This window comes from Marmota flaviventris, unplaced genomic scaffold, assembly GCF_047511675.1.
Source record: "Marmota flaviventris isolate mMarFla1 unplaced genomic scaffold, mMarFla1.hap1 Scaffold_44, whole genome shotgun sequence".
NCBI lineage: Eukaryota > Metazoa > Chordata > Mammalia > Rodentia > Sciuridae > Marmota > Marmota flaviventris.
This window is the reverse complement of record NW_027288268.1, coordinates 497544-504568: the sequence shown is the minus strand read 5'-3', so window position 1 is coordinate 504568 and position 7025 is coordinate 497544.

Genomic DNA, 7025 nt, shown 5'->3' with positions numbered 1-7025 from the left:
AATAATAATAATAATAATAATAATAATAATAATAATAAATACCGTAACTGAAGGGACTTGGTACAGTTGCCACTTAACAAAAGTAGAACTTACTGGTAAAAGGATGGTTAGGGTTAGGGCACGATGGTGCAGGCCTGTCATCCCAGGGCACCTGGAGGCTGAGGCAGGAGGACTGTAATGTGGAGGCCAGCGTCAGCAGCTCAGCCAGATCCTGTCTCGGAATAAACACAAAAGGGGCCACAGTGTGGTTCTGTGGGCAGCGCCCCCGGGGTCAACGCCGGGCACCAAAGTGACACTGAGTCGGGGCGAATGCCGGGAAGGTCCCCACGCCCCCCAGCCCCGCCCGCCATCCCTCTCATGCATTCTCCTGGCCCAGGAGCCCCGAGGCCGCCTGCTTGACCAGGGCACTCTCGTTGAGGCCCAGCCCCTTCCCGTGGCTGTGCGAGGCGATGCGCGGCATCTTCGTGGCGCTCTCCACCTCCTCGATCTTCAAAGTGCCAGCCAGAGCCCAACCAGTGCAGGAGCCACTACCCTGCACCCGCCCAGGGGTTACCAAGGGCCATTACAAGGGCGGCTGGCAAGAGCCCGCCTCTGTCGGTGCCCCATTGGAGGATATTGGAACATCGCCACTCTCCATTGGCTCAGGCATGTGCTCATCGCAGCTGCCGGTAGAGCTCCGCCCACACACTTCCCGCTGTGGCTCTGGGTTGACTTCCCTGGCAACAGGTTCTTCCAGCTAGCTCTGAGGGTGTGATTGCAGGAGGGAGCCAAGAGTTTTGCTGCCTGGCTGAAGAGCTGAGCCCAGGGGGTGGGTGGCCCCGAGGAGCGTTATTCTGGGTGTTTATTTGGTACCAAGGATTAAAACCAGGGGCTCTAAATCACTGAGCCCCAGCCCCAGCCCATTTTGTATTTTATTTAGAGACAGGGTCTCATTAAGAATCTTAGAGACTTGCTAAGTTGCTGAGGCTGGCCTCCAACTAGCGATCCTCCTGCCTGAGCCTCCAAAGCTGCTGGTATTAGAGGTGTGCGCCACCATGCCTGGCACCTACTCAGAATCTTAATAAATGAGTGAGAATTTATCAGAAGCAAATGGCATTGCACCATTTTGCAGATGAATAAAATGCATCCAGAGAAATACAGAACTTCCAGGGATAAGTGAGTTCACAGGAGGGTGAAGACACGCCCGAGATCCAGCCCAGCTGTGGGGGCTCCTGACTCCCATGTGTTTTCTTTGTCCTCTCTAGTCTGACTTTAAAATCTAATTATTTTATTCTAATCATTGACATCATTATTGAGTCAATGTTTGCCTCTATCCCTATACTGCTTTACATTATGAAGGTGGAGAACACATATTTACCATTTTAATTTTAATTTTGGAACGTGGTACACAGTCTACAAACAAGCTTCTAGATAAGACTTCTGATGAATTCAAAGAAGGTTCTAGAAGATATCCCCCTGCACACGCACACACACTGTTGAATCCATGCTCTTTAGTTTTATACTATGGATTGAACCCAGAGGCACTTCACCACTGAGCCCCATCCCCACTCTTTTTTATGTTTTATTTACAGTCAAGGTCTCACTGAGTTTCTTAGGGACTCACTAAGTTGCTGAGGCTGGCCTCCAGCTTGCAATCCTCCTGCCTCAGCCTCCCAAGTCACCGGGATGACAGGAATATGCCATTGTGCCTGGCTTCAATTATATTTTTATCCACTAATAGGTACTAAAATGCCAGATCAATGCAATGAAACACACACCAATAATCCTATGGAGAACTACCTTCCAGAACCGTGCACTGGACAAACCATCTATCCCGTCTCTCAGCTTCTCACTCCCATCAAGTTTCACCTTAAGTCCTTCCACCTCTCTTCTCTCCAGCCCAAGACTGAGGCCCTCAGTCACTTGGTTCCCAACTCTTTTGCTCCCTGCCTGCCTTGACCTCTGTCCCATCTTATCTTTGAACCCCCAAGCCTGGGATCAAGCCTGCCTTTCCTTCTGTACTGCTGCTCAGGAGGAGAAAGTCACCCAGGGTTCCCCAGGAGCCCTTGTGTCATCATAGCCTCCGACCTCAGTTGAACACTCACAGCTGTGCAAGTGATGATCTAATATTGTATTAGTTAGAATGTTAGTATAACTGCATTAATGGAGAGATTCAAAACAATGGTGGGTAAAGCAAAATAGAAGTTATTTTTCTCAGTTGGGCATATTGGCGCATGCTTGTAATCACAGGGCTCAGGAGGCTGAGGCAGGAGGATGTCCAGTTGGAGGCCAGCCTCAGTAACATAGTGAGACCTAGTCTCAAAATAAAACATTAAAAGGGCTGGAGATGGAAATCAGTAGTTAAGCACCCCTGGGTTCAAGCTCCAGTACAAAAAAAAAAAAATTATGGCTATCTGCAAGGGATTTCCAAGAAAGAAAAGCAAAGCCCGGGACCCAATGGCTTGACTCAATTTTGAATTCTATGATATATTTAACGAATGAACACCAGCCAGGCAAGGTGGTGCACTCCTGTCATCCCAGCAGCTGGGGAGGCTGAGGCAAGAGGATTACAAATTAGAGGCCAGCCTCAGCAAAAGCAAGGGCCTAATCAACTCAGTGAGGCCCTGTCTCTCAGTAAAATATAAAAAAGTGCTGGGGATGGGGCTTCGTGGATAAGTGCCCCTGGGTTCAAATCCTGGTGCCAAAACAAACAATGAAACAAAATGCATTTCAAACTCTTATCAAATAAATAAATAAATAAATAGGAAGAAATGTTTTCTAATATGTTCCCATGAAGCCAGCGTCATCCTGGTAACAGCATCTGGTAAAGATTCTACAAGCAGAAAAAAAAAAAAAAAAAAAAAAAACAAACAAGGTCAATATCCCCATGAACATAGACACAAAATTTTTCACAAAAATCTGGTATTAGTAAACTAAATTCAGTGGCAGTTTTTCTCATTGATTGTGGTCCTAGGGAGGGAACCCAGGGATGCTCTACCATTGTGCTGTATCCCTCGCTCTCTTTGGTGTTTTTATTTTGAGTCACTGTATTACTAAGGTGTGGAGGCTGGCCTCCAACTTGCTCGCCATCCTCCTGCCTCAGCCCTTGAGCCACCTGGATGACAGATGATCACCACTGTGTCCTGCTTGAATGAGATTCTGCCACTGCATCAGACTTCCTGCACCTCTGATTCAGTGTGACATTAGCAGATATGTTCAGTTCTGGGGGTGACAGGGAGCTCAGCTGGAGGCCTGAAAGTCTGCTCTGAGGTTGGTGTACAACCCACTGAGGATCACACAGGGTTAATGGCAATTGCTGGCAAGGTAGGTCCCCTCTGAGAAAAGAGAAATTTCCATTTCACTCCTGAAAGCATCTTTAAAGCCCAAATTTCAATCAAAGGGGAAAGTATAATAACTTCCTCTGGGCAAATTTATAATGAATCCAGGATTAATTGCCCTTAATAAAGTTGAATTCAGGACTGGCTGTTTGTAAAGAAGTCTGAACCACCTCAGTTTCAAAATGGCATTGAAAACACAGAAATAAGCCAGCATCCTATGACCATGAAGAACAAATTCCAAAATCATACAGTTCTGCAGGCAGTTTTCCAGCAGTCATGTCCCCAGGGATGGTGCCCAGCTTGTGGGACTGAAGGGGACATGGGGAGTGTGCTGTGGAGGAAGATGCCTATATAGGCTAGTGCTCTGGGGGTGAATCCCACTCAAGTTGGGGTCATGGTACATTTACACATGTCCATGCATCCTCAGAGATGGGTATGGTGGCACATTCTCTCATCCCAAGAGCTTGGGAGGCTGAGGCAGGAGGTTCAAAAGCTGGAGGCCAGCCCCAGTAACTTAATGAGGCCCTGAGCAACTCAGCAAGACCCTGTCTCTAAATAAAATATAAAACATGGCTGGGAATGGGGCTTAGGGGTGAAGCATCCCTGGGTTAAGTCCCCAGTACACACACAAAAAGAAAAAAAAAAAAAAACAGGAAAGAAGACCAGCAGCCCTCAGAACGTGGGTGGCCTCAGGAGGGCTGACCTGTGGGCTAGCCTTTATGCTCAGTCCCGAGGCTGGCTTTGAACTCAGGCATGTGGCTGGTGTGGAGGGACATGGGGCTGATGAGGGTCTTGGGCACATCTGGACCACAGATGGCTGTAGAGATATTCTTACTCGCCTGCTCTCTCCAAATGACAAGAAGATAGAGAAATGTTGACAGAGGGCTCCAACTTCAAGTCAACCCTTCAACAAGCTGGGAACCATAAATGGTGAGCCTTAGTTTCTAAATCTGTGAACTACAGCCAAGGACAGGAGCCACACTGCCTACTGAGAGGTCTGTGGAGAGAATTACAGACTAGAAAATATGGAAATACTCATGAAGCTTTAAAAAACTGTTCAAAGTTGGTGACAGGTAGAGATTCAAAAATGTCTGTCAGGTATTTCTACAGATGATACTTGAGATGTGTGGGTGCTGTGAGTGAAAGAGGATAATATGTGTTTTACATCTGAGTCAGAGAAGCCTGTTCTGTTTTGCTGCCCACCATAATCTGTTGAGATAGGTGCAGAGTCTCACACTCATTACTCATGAAAATAAAACAAGGTTTCTGAGCATGGAAGGAACTTATCCAAATTCCCACAGCTCCTCTGTGATGGAAATGAGGGCACATTGCACTCTGCCATTTGGGCTTTTGTAGAATTTGGTACAAAATCCTTTCTAAAGAGTCAGATTGACAAAACTGGGTGGGGAGCAGACTGGGTGTGATGTCACATGCCAGGAGCCTTGGATTCAAGTGGATTATTGCCAGTTTCTGAGACTTGAGTGTCTCTTTTTCCCTTTCCTGTTTTCCTGAGGAGTATTTGTGTCTTCAGATCAACATTCTGTGCTCTCCTTTCTCTGATATTTGGCCACCCCTGTCCTTGAGCCAGGAATTTTCTCCAGGAAGAAGCCAGGTGGTTATATGATGCAAAAGATAAAATCTAGCTTTTGGGCCAAACAGATGTAGTTGGATTCCCAGCTTCACCTTTTCTTAATCTGGGACATTGCACAAGCCATGGTTTCTGAGCCTCAGTTTCCTCATATGAACTGACTCCTCTGTGTCTCTGAGATGCTTTCAAAATTTAATGAAACACAAATGAAAGAGCCCAGCCTGGGGCCCAGGACTGAGCCAATGCTCAAAGAGAGGGGGCACCTTTTTCATTCCCCCTCCACGGAAAAAGTTCCATGGGAATATAAGATCAGTGTGTCCCAGGGAGCAGGCAGGCAACACCTTACTAGCTATGGCCACCAGGGACCTGAGAAAAAAGCAAAGATTTAGTGAGACGAGTCCAGAGAAGGTGGTGTGGAAAAGTTCAGAAACATGTGGCTAATAATTCCCTGGGAGAAGAAGGAAAAGTTGCTTCTATAAAAAAATCTATGTCAAGAAAAAAAATCGAGGGAATCTTAGGGACAAACACTATTCTGTACAGAGTTGATAGGGCCTTGAAGATTATCTTATCCAGCTCCTTTGACCCATGTGGAAATTGAGGCACAAAAAAAGGAGGTTACTATTGGGGTCACAGAAGGCATTCATGGAAGACTTCCAACTTCCTCTAGTGTTCTGAAAAACCAGCCTCTACCTCAGAGCAAAGCCTGTCCAAGGAAGAGACATGACCTTTGTCCTTGGAAAGACCCACAGAGCACTCCTAAGCACATTCCCACCCTGCTGAGTTGTTTATCTACAAATAACAGGCGAGATCTGCTGTGCCAGGTGTCCCTGACTCAGTCAGGCTAGGTGGGGATCCATAGCAGCCCCCTAGCAGCCACCAATCAGCATGAGACAGGGAAATACCTGGGATGCCAGTGGTTTATGATGGTTGATAACAAGTTGGGAAACCATGTAGTTCAGCACATACACCCCTCTTGGCTTAAACCAATCAGATCAAATGAATACCCCTTTTGTACTGACCAATCACCCCTACCCAACTTGTTCCCTCCAGTGAATGTGCTAATCATGTTTTAGAGTTGTTATTTGATTTTCCTGCGGTGTGTGATGATTTGCTAAAAGAGGCTATGATGTATGTGAAGTCCCTGCCCTCTCCAAAAAATGTATAAAAATGCTGCAAACTCTGGGCTCAGGGCCTCTCAGCATCACCAGTTGCTGTGTGTGCACGAGGAGGACCGAGCTAGCTCACAATAAACACCTCTTTGCTGCTTACATCGATCTTGGGTCTCTGGGGGTCCTGAATTCGAGCATAACAGTTCATGAAACCTCCCATGCAGGCTGTTTGGGACTGAAAGAGGGCCTACCTGTGTCATGGAAAGGGAGATAGAACTGTAAGGGTCCCGCAAAACGTCGGAGAAAGAGACCACCAAAGTGACCACTCATGCAATTGGCAGAAGGGGGATTTATTGAACCAGCATGCTGGGGCTCCGTGCCCACTCAAGAAGGGAAAGCAGCCCAGAGCCCCGAGCAGGGGCTGAGCACTGCTTAAGTACACTTTTTGGGGAGGGCGGAGGGCTTTGTATACATCAGAACAAATCATCATGAGGCGTGGGAAAATTGAACAACAACTCCTAAACATGATTAGTTCATTCATTGGCGGGAACAGGTCAGGCTGGAGTGATAGGTCATTCCTAAGGAGGGGGTTACATTTAAACTGATTGGTCCAGGCCCTGCAATGCCTATGTGTGACCACACAGAGCCCTAAACAACCAAATAGTCAGGGGAAATATTTACTGGGTGGTTCTAAGCATTGTCTTAACAGCTACAGAAATTTCGGGTTTTCCAGGTAGCATAGAAACCTAACAATACCTCCTTTACATTTTAATTCAGACCTTGCAACTTAGAAACTTTTACAACACCCGGTCTTTTACCCTTTAACTTTTACGCTTTAACTTCAATTTCTTTTACCCTTACAGAACCTGCTCCTATCTTTTGGTGGTCAGAAGAGAAACAGGAAAGAAGGTGGGTCCATTGGCAGCATCCAAAGCCTGTACCCCAACATTTCTGTCCAAGGCCTGGTGGCCTTGCAATGACTCTGATCTGCCAGTTGAAGCTGGCTGGACA